This window comes from Chrysemys picta, chromosome 19, assembly GCF_011386835.1.
Source record: "Chrysemys picta bellii isolate R12L10 chromosome 19, ASM1138683v2, whole genome shotgun sequence".
In the NCBI taxonomy this organism is placed as follows: Eukaryota; Metazoa; Chordata; order Testudines; family Emydidae; genus Chrysemys; species Chrysemys picta.
The window spans coordinates 23,828,713-23,848,515 of record NC_088809.1 but is presented as its reverse complement, the minus strand read 5'-3'; the positions used below and the strand labels follow the sequence as shown (position 1 = coordinate 23,848,515).

Here is a 19,803-nt window from a genome sequence, read left to right as displayed (position 1 = left end):
GTCCCTTTGAGCAGCTCACTAAGGGCTGTGGTAGAGTCCCCATAAATGGGAGTCTTTACATCAGGATTGGGTGTCTTTTTCTAAAAGACATGCAGAATGTAGGGGCTTGATGTAATCACTGGGCTACAGTCTCTGGCCTGTGATCAGAATGGTCCTTTCTGGCCTTAAATATATGAATCTAAATGTAAATGGCAACACTGTTAACTGTTTCAATACTTAAGCAACTAGCTGTCATAGAATCATAGAAAAGGAGGTTTGGAAGGGACCTCAGGAGGTATCTGGTCCAACCCCCTGCTCAAAGCAGGACCAATTCCCAACTAAATCATCCCAGCCAGGGCTTTGTCAAGCCTGACCTTAAAAACCTCTAAGGATGGAGATTCCACCACCTCCCTAGGGAACCCATTCCAGTGCTTCACCACCCTCCTAGTGAAATAGTGTTTCCTAATATCCAACCTAGACCTCCCCCCACTGCAACTTGAGACCGTTGCTCCTTGTGCCGTCATCTGCCACCACTGAGAACAGCCTGAGCTGCTGCTTTTGGGTGCAGTGGCCAACATTGGGAAGGGAGCAGTGAGGCAGACTCACTGTCAAGGGCTGCTGGGGTGGGGAACTAGGAGCTGAAGACCCCCCACCCAAAAAAAAATTTCAAATCACCTCTAACTCTGCCCACTAGGGCATGGGAAAGAGGAGATGCAACACTCCCCCCATTCTCTTCTTCCTGAAAATCCAAATCGACTCCCACATCCCTGTTTGCAGCGTTGTTCTAGCTGAGTGGGTCCCAGGACAGGAGAGAGACGAGGTGGGGGAGGGAACATCTTTTATTGGTCCCACTTCTGTTGGGGGCAGAGACAAGCTTTCAGGCCTGAAGAAGAGCTCAGTGGAGCTCCAAAGCTTGTCCCTGTCCCCACAGAAGTGGGTCCAATAAAAGATGTCCCCTCCCCCACATCTTTACAAGTATTAAAAGGCCCAGGTGTCTCCTCCTGGGGCACTCAGCTCTCCAGCTTCCTGTCTGGCAATGCCTGCAGAACTGTGTGGCAGCAGCACGGAGGGACAGTGACAACTCAATGGGCTGGAATGCCGTCCTATCCTGCTGGCATCGTTCAACTGCAGTGAATGACGCCATGTTTCGATGTACTTGCCTCTGCTACTGACTGCCCTACTTGGCACAGGAACCAAGCAGGGGGGAGCTGCCCTATGGAGCGCCAGGGCACTTGGCTGGGAGCTGGGTCATCTCAGCTGAGCTACAGGGAGGCCCTTAGGGCTTCTGCCCCTCTTTGCGGGGCTGCCTGCAGTCCTTGCTCCCATTTGCACACCCATCCAGTGCACGCTCCCTCCCCAGGTCATGGACACCCTGGGCCTCCTTGGTGCAGAGCCTGCCCACCCCCAGGCTCTTGTGCCATGTGGCTTTGCTTGCCTATCAACCCCCTGGCTACACCACCAGGTTCAGTTCTGCTGCTGCTGTTTTTGATCTACCTTCTCCCTGCAGGCCATCACCCCAGTAACCTTCCTTTCTGCTCTCATCTGACAGTGGCTGTCCAGAGCTTCTGGTGCCTTTGACACCACCCTCTCTAGCATCATCACCTTCAGGTGAACACCTCAGTAGGACTTGTCTCCAGGGCAAGAGGAGCATCACCGAGGACATCTCCAGCTCCCCATGTGCTAGCACCATCCATCACTTCTGACTCGGAATCCCCTTCTCCTTGTGCAGTAGCTCTGCCCACTATCACCTTTGCACTATCACTTCGATGTCACCAGTGTGCTTGACTGTCTCTAGTTGGAGCCTCACTCACATTCTCTGCCCCCAGGCTCCAGCAATTCACCAGCTCCCGTATCAGCCAGCTCAGAGCCACCCTCTTGGAGTTTAAAATTAAATTAATGGAGATATCCCATCTCCTAGAACTGGAAGGGACCTTGAAAGGTCATGGAGTCCAGCCCCCTGCCTTCACTAGCAGGACCAAGTACTGATTTTGCCATAGATCCTTAAGTGGCCCCTTCAAGGATTGAACTCACAATGCTGGGTTTAGCAGGCCAATGCTCAAACCACTGAGCTGTCCCCCCCTCACATCACAGCTCCTTGGCTGTCTGCTTCACATCCTGCTACCTCCATTACAGGCTCCCCTGGCTTCTGCCCTCATCCTAGACTGCTGCCCCTCTCTCTCTTCTTTGAGCCCCAGGAGAGCTGTTCTGGATCGTCTTGTGGATACTGTGCCTGGGAGTGGCCCCCTCCCCTGCTCCAGATTCCCAGCTCCCTCCAGCTGACTCAGGCCCCCTGGGGGCATTAGGCAGGGTAGGAAGCTGAGTGCTGCATGTCAGCAATCACTGTATCCGGGTCCCAGAGACTGATGCTTGGATTCAGGGCGATTTTAAGAGAAGACTGCTGGGAGGGATCAAGGTAAAGTGAAGGGCAGGAGAGGGAGGGTGGTGGCAGCAACAACAAATGGGTGGGTTTCTCCATCGCTCAGTTCATTGTGTCACTCTATTTAATTCTTTCCCCACAATGGCTACCTCCAGCCCGCTGCGGGTTAGTGTTGCTATACCTGGACTCCCAGCATAAGAACAGCCATACTGGGCCAGACCAATGGTCCATCTACCCAATGTCCTGTCTTCTGACAGTGGCAGAATGAGCAGGAATGAACAGAACAGGGCAATTATCTAGTGAGCCATCCCCTGTTGGTCAGTCCCAGCTTCTAGCAGTCAGAGGCTTAGTGAAACCCAGAGCATGGGGTTGCGTCCCTGCCCATCCTAGCTAATAGCCATTGATGCACCTAGGAACTTGTCTTATTCTTTACTGAACCCAGTTATACTTTTGGCCTTCACAACATCCTCTGGCAATGAGTTCCACAGGTTGACTGGCCATGCTGTGAAGAAATACTTTGTTTTAAACCTTCTGCCTGTTAATTTCATTGGGTGACCCCTAGTTCTCATGTTATGTGAAGGGGTAAATAACACTTCCCTATTCAATTTCTCCACCCTAGTCATGATATTATAGTTTGTTCCAGATCACATACTCCTGGATTTAATTCAGCCTAACTAATAAACACAACAGCAGCCGAGGCAGCACTGCCAGAGTGGCTCTTTCCCCTCCTGCCCTGGGATGTGATGAACAGTCCCCCTGGCTTTTCTACACTGCCACATCACCTTGCAAAGGCGTCTGCTCAAAACTAAATGTTGGAATGTTCCATTTGGATTGGTGACCAGGGGGCGGGAGTCCGCAGTTTATCCACAGCATCAGGACTTGGCTGTGTGTTGAATAATTATGAAACTCCCAGTTGGATTGTCGTAGCAGATGCTTCACTTTCACAAAAAGTCTCCAAGGAGTAAGACTGAATCAGCTGGCCAGCCAGGCTAGCGAGAGTGACTTCCATAGGTAGGCTGAGAAGAGCTATCTGTTTAAGAGCCGGCTTTTCAAAGTGCCCCCAAATGCATCTTCTTAAGAGAACTGTCTTCACAGTGGTTAATTTAACACAGGTGCATGTTGGTGCCAACATGTATCATGCCATGTGCAACAAATACAGATAATTAACTCTTTAGCTACTGGGCTAACATGCTGTTGAGAACACATAGCGAGCACTCATTGTCTCTGAGTTACACAGAACAAAACGCTTTTAGGATTCCAAGTAAGATTATAGTTATACTCTGAAAAGTCACCGGTGCTGGTCTGCTCCTTACTTGTACTCAGAGGCAGAGCTGCCGATCTGAGTGACATCCATCAGTGAAGTTTTTTCCTCCTGCTATCCGGTACAGCTACGGGTAGGGCCCTACCAAAATCACAGCCATGAAAAACGTGTCACGGACCGTTAAATCTGGTCTTCCCCCATGAAATCTGGTCTTTCTTTTGTGTGCTTTTACCCTATATTATACAGATTTCACAGGGGAGACCAGCATTTCTCCAACTGGGGTCCTGACCCAAAAGGGAGTTGAAGGGGGTATTGACACCCTTACTTCTGCGCTGCCTTCAAAGCTGGGTGGCCAGAGAGCGGCGGCTGTTGGCCAGGCACCCACCTCTGTTGGCAGCGCCCCACCAGCAGCAGCGCAGAAATAAGTGTGGCAATACCGTACCATGCCACCCCTACTTCTGAGTTGCTGCCTTCAGAGCTGGGCAGCCAGAAAGTCTTTCACTGTAAGGCCAGTTTTTCAATAATTTTTGTAGCTCTTCTCTGAACCCTTTCCAATTTTTCAACATCCTTTTTGGAAGTGTGGACACCAGAATTGGATGTAGTATCCAGTAATGGTCTCGTCAATACCCTATACAGAGATAATACCACCTCCCTGCTCCTACTCAATACTTTTCTGTTTGGACATCCAGGAATCATTTATCCTGCCTAGACACTGCATTGCACTGGGAGCTCATGTTCAATTGGTTCCCACCGTGACCCCTAAGCCCTTTCCAGTATCACTGCTTTCTAGGATACAGTCCCCATCGTGAAAGTGTGACCTACATCGTTGGTTCTTAGATATAGAAATTTACTTTTGGCTGGGTTAAAATGCATATTGTTCAAATGAGCCAAGCTTACCAAGCAATTCTGATCACGCTGAAAAACTGACCTGTTCTTCTCTTTGTTTTCTACTTCACCAATTTTTGTGCCATCTGCAGTGCCATTTTACCAGTAATGATTCTACATTTTGTTTCAGATCTCAATACAAATATTGGATAGCACTGGGTCAAGCACCGATCCCTGTGGAACCCCCCACTAGAAATGTCCTTTGGATGATGAGTTCTCATTTACAATTAATAGATTATAAAGCAAGAAGGGTCTAGTGAGCACCTAACCTGACCCCCTGCATAGCATTGGCCAGAAAACTTCCTTGAATGAATTCCTGTTTGAATAAAGCAGATCTTTTGAAAAAACATCCAATCTTGATTTAAAAATTGCCAGTGATGGAGAATCTATCACAATCCTTGGTAAATTGTTCTAAGGTTAATTATTCACTGTTAAAAATTTGAACCTTATTTCCTGTCTGAATTTGTCTGACTTCAGCGTCCAGCCATTGGATCTTGTAATACCTTTGTCGGTTAGATTGAAGAGTCCAGTATCAAATATTTGTTCCCCTCAGGAGGTACTTATAGACTGTGATTAAGTCAACCCTTAGTCTTCTTTTTAAGATAATAGATTGAGTTTCATGAGTATATCACTGTAAGTCACGTTTTCTAATCCTTTAATCACTCTTGTGGGTCTTCTCTGAACCTCTCTAATTTATCAACATCCTTCTTGAATTGTGGGCACCAGAACTGGACACAGGATTCCAGCAGCGGTCGCACCAGTGGCAAATGCAGAGGTAAAATAACATTCCTATTCTTACTCAAGATTCCCCGGTTTATACATCACATTAGCCCTTTTGGCCATGGCATCACACAGCGAGGTCATGTTCAGCTGATTATCCACCATGACCCCCAGATCTTTTTCAGAGTCCCTGCTTCCCAGGATAGAGCCCCCCATCCGGTAAGTATGGCCTGCATTTTTTGTTGCTAGACGTTGGCTGTATTAAAAGGCATATTGTTTGCTTGTGCCCAGTTTACCAAGCAATCCAGATTGCTATGTATCAATGACCTCTCCACATCATTATTTACCACTCATCCAGTCTGTGTGCCATCTGCAAACTTTATCAGTGATGATTTTATGTTTCCTTCCAGGTCATTGATAACATGTTAAATTGCATAGAGTCAAGAGAACAGGAGTACTTGTGGCACCTTAGAGACTAACAAATGTATTTGAGCATAAGCTTTCGTGGGCTACAGCCCACTTCTTCGGATGCACAGAATGGAACATACATTGAGGAGATATATATATACACATACAGAGAGCATGAAAAGGTGGGAGTTGTCTTACCACCTCTGAGAGGCCAATTAAGTAAGAGAAAAAAAGTTTGAAGTGATAATCAAGCTAGCCCAGTACAGACAGTCTGATAAGAAGTGTGAGAATACTTACATGGGGAGATAGATTCAATGTTTGTAATGGCTCAGCCATTCCCAGAGTCAAGACTGATCCATGTGGAACCCCACTGGAAAGACACCTGCTAGATTACACTTCCCTATTTACAATTACATTTTGAGACCTATAAGTTAGCCAGTTTTTAATTCATTTAATGTATGCCATTTAATTGATTCTGTATCATGCTAGTTTATTAAGCAAAATGTGTGGAACCAATCACATGCCGTACAGAAGTTTAAATATATTACATCAAGTTACCTCTATTACCCCTTCAGTTACTTCTTGAGATCTATTAGTTAGCTAGTTTTTAATCCATTTAGTATGTGCTGATTTTTTTTTTAATCAGTATGTTGTGCAGTGTTTACAAAAGTCTGAATATATGATGTCAAAAATTCCCTTTATCAAACACTAGTTTTAGTACATTGGTTGCAACAATACATTGTTTTGTATACCCAAGCTCTTTTAATAGCCAATAGGGACATAACCATCACTTTATGGCTTCAATAACCCATGTGCATCAGACTCAAAGATAATTAACCCTTTAGTTACTGGTGCAAAGCACATATTTAATATACAGCACAGGCAATGACAATAAAAACTTCCCCACAATGCATTTTCAATGTGCCTCAAACTTGACTTAAACAGGCCTCCTCTGGGGAAGGAAGGGTAGCTAAGTCTCCACTCCCATTCAGTCCTTGGCCTCTTTGCTGCAGATGTCAAGAAGGTTGCCAAATGGCACCAATTTTGTGATGTGGCATGTCCACTAAAATCTTAACTGAGATTATTAAACTGTCATGTGGGCTCTCCCTGTATGTCTTTCAGATGGTGACAGCTCTCAATCACTTCTAGCCTTGCATGGATTCAGATTGTGAAGTGTGAAGTAGAAGGCTCTGTATCTCATTTCCAGTCCCCTGAACTTCCCAGTCCCTTTGCAAATCCATATCTAATTTGCTTTGTCTACTGTTGGCCCCAGGTCATTGTTCACCATTACGGGGTCCTGGATTTCATTCCTTTAGAACATCTGGGTTTTTCTATTTCCTCCTGGCTGTGTTGGTGAAAGCTCAGTCAGACAGTCTGGATCACTAGGAAATGCATTTAGGCCTTGCATTCTGCTGCTAGAAGTCTACTGAGGTGCTTCCAGCTCCCTGCCTAAATGACTATTACAGTAATTCATGTAACCGAGAGCAACAAACTCCTCCCCTTTCCCAAACATCACTCCTGCCATGTGGCTCAGAAATTCATGACCTCTTTTGGGTGCTGGAATACTCTCTCCGGTTCATCAATCATAGAACCATAGAATCACAGAAATGTAGGGTTGGAAGGGACATTAAGTGGCAGGACCAAGTATATCTAGACCATCCCAGGCAGGTGTTTGGCCAACCTGTTCTTGAAAACCTCCAGTGACAGGGATTCTACAACCTCCCTTAGAAGCTACCTTTATAGTTGAGAAGTTTTTCCTAATATCTAACCTAAATCTCCTGTGCTGAAGATTAAGCGCATTACTTCTTGTCCTATCTCCAGTGGACATGGAGAACAATTGATCCCTTTTCTCTTGATAACAGCCTTTATCATACTGGAAGACTGTTATCAGGTCCCCCCTCAGTATTCTTTTCTAAAGAATAAACACGCCCAGTTTTTTTTAATCTTTCTTCATAGGTCAGGTTTCTAAACCTTTTATCTCCAGTCCACTTCTGCCTCGGGTAGCCTGAGTACCTTTGGACACATTCAATAGGGGTCCAGTGTTGTCACCCATATTCATATTGAGTAATACCTTACTCGGGAAGTACCCCATTGAAATCAGTGGAGTAAAGAATGGAGCCAGGGTGAGAGTGACAGACTGGGACCTCAGTGAGTGACATGCCATTGCAATCTACCTGCCTCATCTTCCTTGTACCCCTAAGTAATTCTGACCGCCAGCAATGGTGCAACATCCCCTTTGAAGCTGCTAGTCTGTGTTCTGGAAGATTGGTGCTCTGGCCCTCGTGCTAGCATTGCAAGCTCCTTCAGCTCTGTGCCAGGTGCACATGACTTGCAACAGGTGCATGTGCTTGAACTAGTGGTTCAAGTGCAAACTGAGCTAAAGTTAACTCCAGCTCCCGGCTGGGAATGAGGAGAACTGGAGGCACCAGTGGAAAAAGGCCTTATCTCTAGCTTGCTGTGCTTCATCTTCGTCACTGGAGGCCACACTGCAGGATCTGCACTGCTCACCCACCTACGGGCCATGCTGCTCTGGCGAGTCATCCAGCTGGTGATTCTGTTGGGACTTCATAGGTCAAGGAAGGAGAATGCCTAGCTGGGGATACAAACCCAAAAGGAAGGGGGAGTCAGTTACTAAGGGCCCGTGGAAAGCAGATGCTTGGAAAAAACATGTTTGTTGCTCTGAAAGGCAAAGTTCCAAAGAGCTGAAATGGCTGTGACTGCAACAGTGTTTCTTGCTTCCTGTGAGTCTTTTCTGCAGTAGCAGCGGTTCTGTGTAGTTGTCGCTCGAGAATACTCTGCGGTCAGACTGCTGGAGTGTCACTGGGTGGGACAGCTACACACGTTATCTTTCTAGCAGCTACGGCTCTTCCTGTGGTTGAACCCACGTGGGTAGGATGGGGTTAAAAGCAGCTCACTCTTTGGTGGGGGCGTCCATTCCTCCTGAGACACCATGAGTGCAACATGCTGCACCCTGAGCAGCAGCAGCAGAGGCAGCGGGTAGACAATTGACAGTCTTGTATTGTGGTTTTTACCCTGTACAGCTCATCCTGCACGAGGCGGAATTTGGTAATGTATTTAGAACTCTCCTAGTGACCCTGTCCACGAGGAAACTCCCTGGGCGGCGATGCTGCAGCTTCACAGGGGAAGGTCTGCCTTTCTGGGTGCTGCTCAGAGTCCAGACAATAGCCCTTGTAAGGGGTGTGTAAAGTGCGTGACTGTCTGTGTGTGCGTGTATGTGCGTTTGCAGAGAGAATGAGCACACCAGAGAATGGGGACTGGGGAGCACCAATCAAGTGCAGTGTCTGGATCGCGTCTGCTCATTTACCCTTTAACTGTCAATTGTTCCCTCTGAAAGAGTGCCCAGTTTCTGAGACCCAGATGTGAGGCAGTTGGACAGCACCTGACCAGGTAAGAAAGACACCCCCCCCCAGAGGCAGAGGCTGGCAGGCTCCCTGCCGAAACTCCGAAAGGCTTTATTTAAGTTAATGCTGTGAGCAGGTGGAATGGGGCCTGCCTAGGTGCTGCCAGGAGAGGGGCCTGCCTGGGTTGCCATGTGCCCACCAGAAGCTGCCTGGGTAGATGTGTGCCACTGGGGACTGTCTGGATGGCCATGTGCATGCCAGGAGCTGGGGCTGCCTCGTGGTCATGTGCCCGTTGGGTGCTGGGACTCAGGGGGCTCTTGGCTGCACTTATCGTACTTATCGCACTTATCCTGCACCACCTTCTTCGGTCTGGTTTAGACTGTGGGAAGGGGAGGATGGGCCCAGGGAGCAGGCAGTGAGGGAGGAAGTGTCAAAAGCAGAAGTGCAGAGTTCTGCCAGTGACTGTTGGAGACGGGTCCTAGAACCAGGGCGGAGCTGGCAGCTGGGGCTAGCTAGTGGGGCCCCCTTACCCATGTCCTTGCCTCAGGCTCTTAATGCAGGTGCGTCCGTGAGTGAGCTCAGCGAGGGCGTTTTCCCAGCAGCAGGGACCTGGTAACAAGCTCATTGGAGGCAGGATATTTCCCCCGAATTGATAAGGCAGAGTCTGTAGTGAAGTTAGTTCTGTCCCACGTCTTAGGAACCTAGATTGGGGAGGGAGGAGGGAGGCTGGCTGGCTGTGTGTCCCACGTCATTAGGAACCCGGATTGGGGGAGAGGAGGGAGGCTGGCTGGCTGTGTGTCCCAGGTCGTTAGGAACCCGGATTGGGGGGGAGGAGGGAGGCTGGCTGGCTGTGTGTCCCACGTTGTTAGGAACCCGGATTGGGGGAGAGGAGGGAGGCTGGCTGGCTGTGTGTCCCAGGTCGTTAGGAACCCGGAGTGGGGGGGAGGAGGGAGGCTGGCTGGCTGTGTGTCCCAGGTCGTTAGGAACCCGGATTGGGGGGGAGGAGGGAGGCTGGCTGGCTGTGTGTCCCACGTTGTTAGGAACCCGGATTGGGGGAGAGGAGGGAGGTTGGCTGGCTGTGTGTCCCAGGTCGTTAGGAATCCGGAGTGGGGGGAGGAGGGAGGCTGGCTGGCTGTGTGTCCCAGGTCGTTAGGAACCCGGAGTGGGGGGGAGGAGGGAGGCTGGTTGGCTGTGTGTCCCAGGTCGTTAGGAACCCAGATTGGGGGGAGGAGGGAGGCTGGCTGGCTGTGTGTCCCAGGTCGTTAGGAATCCGGAGTGGGGGGAGGAGGGAGGCTGGCTGGCTGTGTGTCCCAGGTCGTTAGGAACCCGGAGTGGGGGGGAGGAGGGAGGCTGGCTGTGTGTCCCAGGTCGTTAGGAACCCGGATTGGGGGGGAGGAGGGAGGCTGGTTGGCTGTGTGTCCCAGGTCGTTAGGAACCCAGATTGGGGGGAGGAGGGAGGCTGGCTGGCTGTGTGTCCCACGTCGTTAGGAACCCGGATTGGGGGGAGGAGGGAGGCTGGCTGGCTGTGTGTCCCAGGTCGTTAGGAACCCGGAGTGGGGGGAGGAGGGAGGCTGGCTGGCTGTGTGTCCCACGTCGTTAGGAACCCGGAGCTGTCTGTTCCCCCACTGCTTGCTTCCAAAGCTCCGGCTCCAAGAGGACGCTCTGTCTGCTTTGCTGGCTTCAGGCTCTGGGTTTGGAGCGCTAGGGCCTAGCTCCAAACACTCAGTTTGCTAATAAGGGGAATTTCCTGGTGTCGCCCCCTAGAGTAAGGGCTGCCTGGGGAAAAGGCCATCAATGAATCAGCAGAGCCTCAGCCACACCAGCTTTTTGGGGGCCATTTCCTCACGCGCAGGCAGAGCCCTGGTGGGAGCTGAGTGCGGGGCAAGCTCCGGGGCTCTTGGAAGGCCCCTCATTCCTCCCCTCCATGGAGCGGGCAGCTGCTCTGACGACCAGGTGCGTAAAAGGCTGGTGGCAAGTTTACCTGGGGCACCAACCCACGTTCCCACAACCTGCTGAGCTGACCTGGAGTTCGCATCAGTGGGAAAAGGTTTCGAAAATAGCCTTTTGCAGTCACAGCACATGAGGGGCTGGGATGGGGCGCAGGGCAGAGTCTCCTCTGGCTGGGCCTGGGGGAGTGAGGGGCCAGGATGGGGGGTGAGTCAGTCTCCTGTGGCCAAGAATATCTTGATTCCTATGGGAGAATAGTTAGCCCTGGGAAAGCAGCCTCATAGACCCGTTGCTCCATTATAAAACCTAGCTGCCCACTGGAAGCAGCTGTAAATCTGCCCCTGTGATGGCCACAGGGTCTGTTTTCCTGTCTGAGTGGGGGATGGGTCCTGGTTGCCACTCAGGGCCTTGCTAAGGACCTGCTGGAGGAAGAGAGCCTGTGATGGGCTGAAGAGGAGCTGCACGGCGATTGAGAGACAGTGCAGTCACCCATAAAGTAGAAAGCACTACTAAACAGCACTGCAGGGTGTAGTGTTTCCTACTTTATGGATGAGTGTACTGTGGGCTACGGAGAAGAGAGCACTACAGTCACCAGGACACGCGACTGCCTGCACCCACCGCTGGAACGGATTGCTGCAGCCACGGCCATCATGGATTGGGAAGCCCTGTGAGCACTTGGGCTGCGCTCTGCGTGGTGCTGGGCGCTGCCACGGCCTGGAGCCTGTGTTAATAGTGCCCCAGAGTCCATGCTTAGCTCCTGAATCTTTCCACGGTCTCTTTTGCTTCCACTCCTTAAATATGGAGAGTTTGATCAGCTACAACTACTGCCCCGGGCAGAGCTGGGAGTGCACTGGAAGTGCTAGGGGAAGGGTATTCAGTTCCCTATGGGGTGGGGGGGAAGGTGAGGTGCACCCTGTACACACCAGGCTCCAGGAGTGAAGTGTTGCTGATGGGTTAGATCTAGGCAGACTTTAGAGATGTGAGCGTAGGTGCTGCAGCTCCCAGGCAGGCTTTTGTGGGCCCAGAGCCACATCCTCCTGCTTTGACAGATGTTTTTCTTGCCCCTATTACAGTGTGACAGACTGAGGCAAACGCCTGGCTGCAATGGCAGGACACGGGCAACACACAATGTACTGCCAAGCACAGAAAGCAGAGCGATGTGTTTCCTCTGCTCTGAGCTGCAGCGTTCGTATGACTGCTCAGGGCGTACGCTGGAGACTCCAGTGCAGGGTGGAAGCTGACTGGGTCTCTTTAAGGGCTTGTTTGATGTGTCTTTTGAATTGTTTTGAGTTGTTTCATTATGCTGTACGGTGCTGGGATAGGAGCGGGTTAATCAATAAAATGATTTATTTTTTTGTAGACTTTTTTTGCTATATTTGTATAAAACACAAAGCCAAGGTAAGATACTTACCGGCGTCAGTTCAGACACAAACGCTTGGGAATCTACCACGCAGGCAGGCACGGTGCCCCAGCTTGCACTATAAAGGGTCCAGTGTTTACGTGCCTGTTATCGAGTGTGGGCAGTTACTCTAGAGTTAAAGTTGCAACTGAGTTTCCACTAGAAGCCTGATTTTACTCCCTTTCTCTACGTCGCCCGTGAAAGGATTCTGGGCTCAGCCCTAATTAGGTTAAGACTGGGGCAGAATTTTATTTTTAACCAAATTTGAAGTGAATTGGGCCCTCAGTGTGGACACCCTCCAGTGAGTGTTCTCCACAGGCTATTTTGCAAGAGCGTTGAAAGAAAGAGAGAGCTACAAAGTGGTTCACAGGTCGCTGCTGCCCCCCTCCACCTGCACACCCAGAGCTCCTTGGGAGCCCTGGCTGGTCTATACTGAATGGAAGCTGCTGTCACGATCTGCTCAGAGCTGCTCTTCTACCAAGAAGCCAGAGCAGAGTGGGGGGGAGTGGGGCATTCTGTGGGTGTGTTACTCTTCAAGCCCTAGGGATGTGCCCCAAGAACTGTCTAGGCCTTGTGCTCTCTGGGCTTTATTCTGAGAACCCTCCCACTGTTGCTGCTCTGCCGATGACAGCCCTGTGAGAATGACTCTTCTGCCACTGTCACTGTTTTGAATACAGTCTTGATTGCTCTGTAGTATTCACACGAGGCTAGAGCCACAAAGGGATGTAGACTCCCAACTGTTACTTCAGCCACCTAAGTCCAAAACGTAGATGGTAAAAGCCCCAGTTCAGCTGTTGCCTAACTCTATATTTCCAGCAGTAAAATCCCCTACATTTCTGCTGGGCATGTGCAAAATTCATTGGGCCAGACAGCAAGAGTGACTGTAGCCCAGTAGTTAGGGGACTCACCTGGGAGATTCAAATTCCACTCCCTGCTCCAATGACTCATAAGTATTTTATACAAAGTGGAACAGCCTCCACAGCGGGGATTCCCCCCCAAACACCCCGTAGCCCAGTAGTTAGGGCGGGCGCATGGGAGAGCTGGGTTCAAACCTCAGGCAAAGTGGAAATTTGAACCTAGGTTTCCTACATGCCAGCCAAGGGCTTAACCTACTGGGTTTTGGGGTGTCAGTGCCTCAACAACCTGGAGTTTTCTTGAGAAAGGGCTGAGCTGGCTTAGGGCTAAGCTCCAGGAGTGTGCTGGTGGCTGTGAATCTGGCCCTCTCCCTCTGACCCAGACTTAGGTGCCAAAGTCCCTTTGAGGGGCAGGGCTTATGCCCACCCTTCTCAGCATTTTCAATTGGCCAGCTTAGACAGCTCCTTGCTCAGCCCACTGGCTTCTGTGACCCCCATTCGTAGGTGCCTAACGCTCCCCGGGTGTTGTGTAGGCACCTGGGCACCTAAACTGGAGGCTGTGGGTTCAACTAGGCAGCACTGTTTGGTGTTCCGATTCTCAAATGCAGCCACCGTGGCTACCAGGGGCTTTTCGTGTGGCCATAGCTTCCGGGGGGCGGGGGGCAAAGCAGTGTTAACAAACATCACTTTTCACAGAAACAGACTTACTAGCTAGCAAGTCTTGTTAAAAAAGCAACCAAAAAGCAAAAGAAACAACAACAAAAAAGACAAGACCATGCCAAGCACGTTATTTGTTTCTCTTCTGTTTAGGACCAGTAAACAGTATTTTTATTAACCAGTGTACAGTATTTTTATTATTGTGGCTGCTGTAAAAATCTACATAAAATACAATGATTTGGACATGTCTATGTGCATATTTCTTTGTTTTTCCTAAAATTGATTAAGTACTTTAGGAAAAATTGTCAGAGCGGCACACTCTGAGGCCACCAAAAATTTTCTTGTGAGACCCCCAGTGGTCAAAGACCCTGACAGCTTCCTGAAGGCCGGCCTACAATACGGCGCTCAATGTTGTTGATGCAGGGGGAGCTGCATCAGAATTGTGAACAGGGAACAAAAAGACCTGACTTCTGGATCTTGCAGGGGAAGCACTGGCAGGGTTCACAGAGAACGTGAGTTTGTTACAGCCCCTTCTATGGCGTCTTTAGCTCAAGCTGTAGCAACTCATGTCTTCAGCTTTGAAGGCTCAAGTTCAGTCCCTGCTGTGTTGGTTAACATGGTGGCTGTCACTCCACACAAGCATGGATGGGCGGAGGGGAAACCCCAGTCCCCAGCAGGGCCCTCAACTGGCAGTCCCATGTCCAGGAACACTAACTGCAGCTGGGAAAGCGAAAAGGTGGATAGGGCATTTTGGGAGGTTACGTGCACAGTGCTCGAGGGACAGGGCAGCACACTTTCATCTCCACAAGGGCAAAGGAACACGCAGCACCATCCTAGCAGTGCAACAGTGATATGACGAGTGCCTGAAGTGCAGCAAGCAGCCCCTGCAGAGTGGAATGGTGCGGCCTTTCACCAAGACACTCGCTTTATACATGGTGGTTTGGATCATTTGACAGCAGTGGCTGGCACCTGCCTGTGTGGGAAGCAGATGGGCCCTGTGAGGGAGGCCTTACGTGTTGGCCAGTAGCTGAGGCAGCAGCACTACCCATAGACCTTGCCTATAATGTTACGTCTACATTGGAGCTGGAGGTGTAATTTCCAGCTCCAGGCCCATGCTAGCTCTGATCAAACAGGCAGCCTAAAAATAGAAGTGTGGCGGGAGCGGCTAGCCATTCCGAGTGTGTGCCTGTGGTCTCGGCTAGGGTCATAGCTGGGGCAGCTAGGTGCTCGTGACACCGCAGCCCCACTGCTATTTTTAGCAGGCTAGTTAGCTCAGCGCTAGTGCAGGCATGTCTCCTTGATGTGGACGTTACACCTCCAGTCCCAGCATAGTCATGCCCTCGGATGCTGAGGCCACAATGGAGGGATGCTGGGGGCACAGAGATCAGAGGTTTGGGAACTGCTGGCAGCAAGGGAACTGATGTGAGGCGGGATGACCTGAGATAGGTATTAGACTCAGCCCCCTGAGTTCACTTTGTGGTGCTGTTGCCCGCAGTTAGGAGCACACGAATGGATGGAGGAATGGGGGAAGGGAGGAGGATGTTGTATTTTATGTGGTGGTGTCAAATGCTGTGAGGGACGTGGGTGGAGGTGAGGGAAGGACACTGAGGCTGTGCCCTGCACCAGACTCACAAGCAGCATGCTGGAGAGTATATCTGGGGCCAAGTTGGCCTCTACCACATCCAGGAGACGGCCAGACTATGACAAAGTGCATCTCTTTGGTTCATGATATCACAGCTGGCACCTCAGGCCATGTTCCAGGCAGCCCAGCCCCTCACACCTCCTGGGCCAGTGTGTTCACAGCCAGAGCTCATCTGTGGCTTGCATTTCCCCAGAGCACCGTGTGCTGTGTTGAGTTTTATACAAAGCACAGGGCGTGTGGCAATTTGTTGCAGACTCATCCAGCATTGCGCAGACGTTGTCTCTGACACAGAAATGGGGAGGGGTCTCCCCACAGGGTAGTGAACTCAGTCTTGGAAGATGAGTCTGTGCACGATGGAACCCCTGTAACATTTCTGCCAATAGGCCCCCTTCACTCGCTTGCTATATGGCCTGATAAACCCCCAGTTCCTGACTTGCAGGTCAAAGCAACCCTTGTTTTTCCAGTTTGCTCAGACAATCCAACAGCAGTCACAGGATACACCCCATCTGTGAGTGGAGGAGCTGCCGCCGCAGGGCAAAGGTGGGAGAATCTACCAGGGGCTCCCCCGGCTCCAGACTCCAGCAGGGTGTGCACCACTATAAATGCTCCCTCCTGCCATGCAGGCTGGGAGAGGAGTGTCCCCGATTCCCAGGAGTGGAGCTGGACCTTAGGAGCAGGGAGCTGCTGGAAGGAAGTGGGCAGGAAAACCCAGCCACGCCCTCCACCCCCGACCCTCACATCAGCGCTCCCCGGTTTTGGAATTTGAACTTTTAGAATCTGCTGCACGATTGGACCAGGAATTCTGCAAGGATCCGCTCCACCCCCACCCTCTCCCCAGACCACCGGGCAGCAGGCCCAAGGAGAGGGCCCTGTCTGGGAGCGTGTGCCTTGGCTGGCAGCTGCCGGAAGAACAGGCAATAACAATGGCGGCCAGGGTCAGAGTCTACTGAGCAAATAAAAGTAAAAACAAACCAAAAGGAAACAGGCAAAGAGGAAAACAACAGCACAAGTCAAGGTAACTGAAAAATGAAACATGCCAGAGCAGGGGCTTCTAGACACACACTGTCTCTGCAAGCTGTGCACTGGCCTCTGCAACCACATGATCTTATCAGCCTTTCACGTCTCATCCCCTCCCTTCTCTAGCTGTTGTTTGTTAAAGCCACTTATTATGTCTTGTCTTAAAGCTGTCCGGGCAGGGCCTGTGCCTACAGCACGTCTGTGCAGGGCCTGACACAGGGGGCCCTATTCCTGCGCAGGATCTCTGGGCATCACTGGAATAAAAATAATAAAAATCTGACAACAATTAGGCTGCTGCTGTGCTGAGACCACTACTCATCGTGCTGACCAATATGGGGTTTTGTTTCCTTGCATTCCCCCATCTGTCTGAACCCATCTTTGTCTCTTATACTGTGAGCTCCTTAGAAGTAAGAACTGTCTCTTTGTTCTGTACAGTGCCTCGCACAATGGGGTCATGATCCATTGCTGAGATACCCAGGCACTACAATAATAATGTAACCCAAGTTAATGGGTCTGATGAAAGGGGGAACCACACTTGTTGCCGGGTAGATGAGAGATGGGGACGACTGCAGTGTGCTCACGTCGCCAAGGGTGTTGAGCCTCGTGACTGGGCAAACCCTGGGGGAAGGAAGGCTGACTAAGCCAGTCAGAGGGGGGATGAGAGGGGGACAGCTGTGCCTAAACGAGTGCGGGCGACCCCCCACCTGTCTCCCCCTGCCTGGGGAGCGCAGGTGACCCCCTGCTTGTCTCCCCTGCCTGAGGGAAGTGCGGGCAACCCCCAGGACGGTCTCTCCCCCTGCCTGGGGTGTTGCCTAGTTCGTCCTGAAAGGGGGTTTGCCAAACTATTCTGAGAGAGAGCAACTCATCTTAGAAACACTGAAGAGGCCCCCTACTCCATGGGGATTTTCTCTGCCGCAGAGAGGTTGGCCCCCTGAGCGAATTGGCACCCTAGTCACCTCGTCACACCCAAGTACCTTCAGGCCTGCAATGCCTCCTCAAGGCACGTGGCTTCCTCCACATCCCAGAGCCCACTGGTGTGGAGTAAGCTGGATTCGTGAATCCAGGGAAATCCACGCTGGTGTTGTGCTAGTTGGGGGTTGTATGGTGTTACTGATGTACCCACTCCAAATGCATCTTCCCCTTCCCTTGATATGCTTCCTCTATATTTCCCCTTATAAATAAAGTGGACAGTTGTTGCTGGTTCATCCATTACAGAGGTTCAGAAGAGTGTACGTACGAGGTATCAGGCTAGTCACGGGGTAAGTACTGGGTCAGGGAGAGTGGAAACCACACAGGGAGGCAAGGTGGGTTCCTGATTCCCTTAAACAGTCAGGTGAGGTGCCACCAGCTGGCAGCTAAGAACCCAGGCTGCTGAAACCCACTGCAGCCAAAGCAGAGGGACACTGAGTAAGGGCTCCTGATGATTAGCTGCCCTGGGGTATGGTGAAACCTGTGAAACCCGCTTACAATAATAATAGCAAGTAGTGTCTCTGTGGGGCCATACCATGGGATTCCATTAGCTGTTTCACTCCTCTGCCATTGGAAGCTTTGCTGATAGACTCATTTAGAGCAGCTCCTGGTACGTGGCCTTCAGGGACTTTGGGCCATGTTCTTCAAAGGTCTTTAGGCACCCTGAAGATGCAGATAGGTGCCTAGTTGTATTTTAAAAAATGCCCAAGCAGAGAAGCAAACAATCAAAACTGAAGGGTGCTCAACCAGCATGTAAAATGCCAAGATATTGGGAAGAACAAATCAGAAACATCAGTGAACTGGAGGGCTCCAGGTCTCTGCACAGAACAATCCGCCTAGTAGAAACCCTCCACGGTGGTGTGCAAAGCTAAGGTTGACTCTCCCCAAACGCAGAATGGCGACTACAAGCTAGAGGTGGAAAGTGGAGACACAAAGCCTAGTCCAAATGAGCAGGGGAGAGACTGTGCAGTCACCAGGCCAGAGGAGAGACTGAGAGGATAGACTCCTTTGCGCCACTGTCCCAAGTACAAGAGAGGGCAAGGGAGAGATTTCCTCAAACTATCAGGAGCCATAAAAGACACCTTGTTAAGGAATGAGGTGGCCTTGAGAGATGGCAGAGATGGAACTAACCTACAGAGTAATCTACCACTGAGTCAGGAATGGGCTCTCATCACAACTGGACCCCGGAAATCAGTGCTAAATGCAGCATGTGACCCCATCCTTGGGGAGTCGTACATGGGACTGACAGAGACCCGAAGGGACTGGCATTTTTCTTACACTTTTGCAATACCTGTATAGCTTTGTCCTGCCCATAAAGTTTCATTGAATTGAATTGTATTTGAAATGTATAGGTGGACAAGATAGATACAAGATCTGTCTGCTCTGCTATGTGATGTCTCTGAATAAGTGCTCAAAAATTGCAGTGACCTATTTTACTTCTGTGTTATACTGTGAGCTCCTGTCTAATTTGCAGTCCAGCATCCTCTCGGCTCTCTCTTCAGAACCCCAGCTTTCCAGGTTTCACCTTCTGAATTTCCTAATGTAGGGGGATTTCAAGCAGACCCCATGCCTTTGGTGGATGTGGGTGAATTGTGTAGCTAGCCTAGAAGACAATGGTTTAGGGTGCGTTGGTTAGTGCTGCTCTATGGTTGCCATAATTAGTACATGGGGGGGGGCAGGAGTTTTAGCTTGCCAGAGGGGAAGATGAGAAGCGTCTGAATCTTCCCTCTGATTAGAGGATTAGAGCCATCAGCTTCATCAGTTTTATCAGGAGAGGCAGCTGAAGGCAGAGCTGTGCGGCTTCCTCCTGTAGGAACTGACCATTCATGCGGGAGCTGATCTGGGAATGCATTTTACTGACAACAGAGTAACTCCTGCTGTCATGCAGTGCATTCCCTGCTGAGTGATCTCTTTAAGGACTCTGTGTCCTGGACACATTCTGTACAGACTGCCAGACTGGGCTGTGGAGCTGTGACTGCTGGTCCAGCGGAGGTCTCTGTATTATTGGACTGCAGTTGCGGATACCCACACCTATCCCCCAGCTGTCAAAATGCAAAGCTGCTTCAGCCAAAGAGTTAGAAAGTGATTAAAGACTGAGATGACAGGTGGGAGGGGGTCTTTGGTTCTGAGTCCAGTAGGGATTCTGGGTGCACGCTGTCAATTTTGGTTCAGCAGAGGTAGCTGTGGATTAGAAATGCATGTTATCTGACAGCTCTGTATTGCAGTACCCTAACCTCTAATCAATAGGCAGCAAACACACCATTCCAGCATGATTTCCATGGAAACCAGAAGTCTCTTCCTATTGGAGGGCTCACAGGAGCTACAC

The 19,803-nt window shown here is 50.5% G+C and overlaps 1 long non-coding RNA gene across 1 annotated transcript; it reads left to right on the top strand.

Moving 5' to 3' along the window:
• The first annotated feature begins 691 nt into the window (after nt 1–691).
• Nucleotides 692–12,298, top strand: LOC135976581 (uncharacterized). The gene is made up of 2 exons (XR_010593834.1): nt 692–8,696; nt 8,986–12,298. It is a non-coding gene; the product is annotated as an uncharacterized LOC135976581 (long non-coding RNA).
• The last annotated feature ends 7,505 nt before the right edge of the window (nt 12,299–19,803 follow it).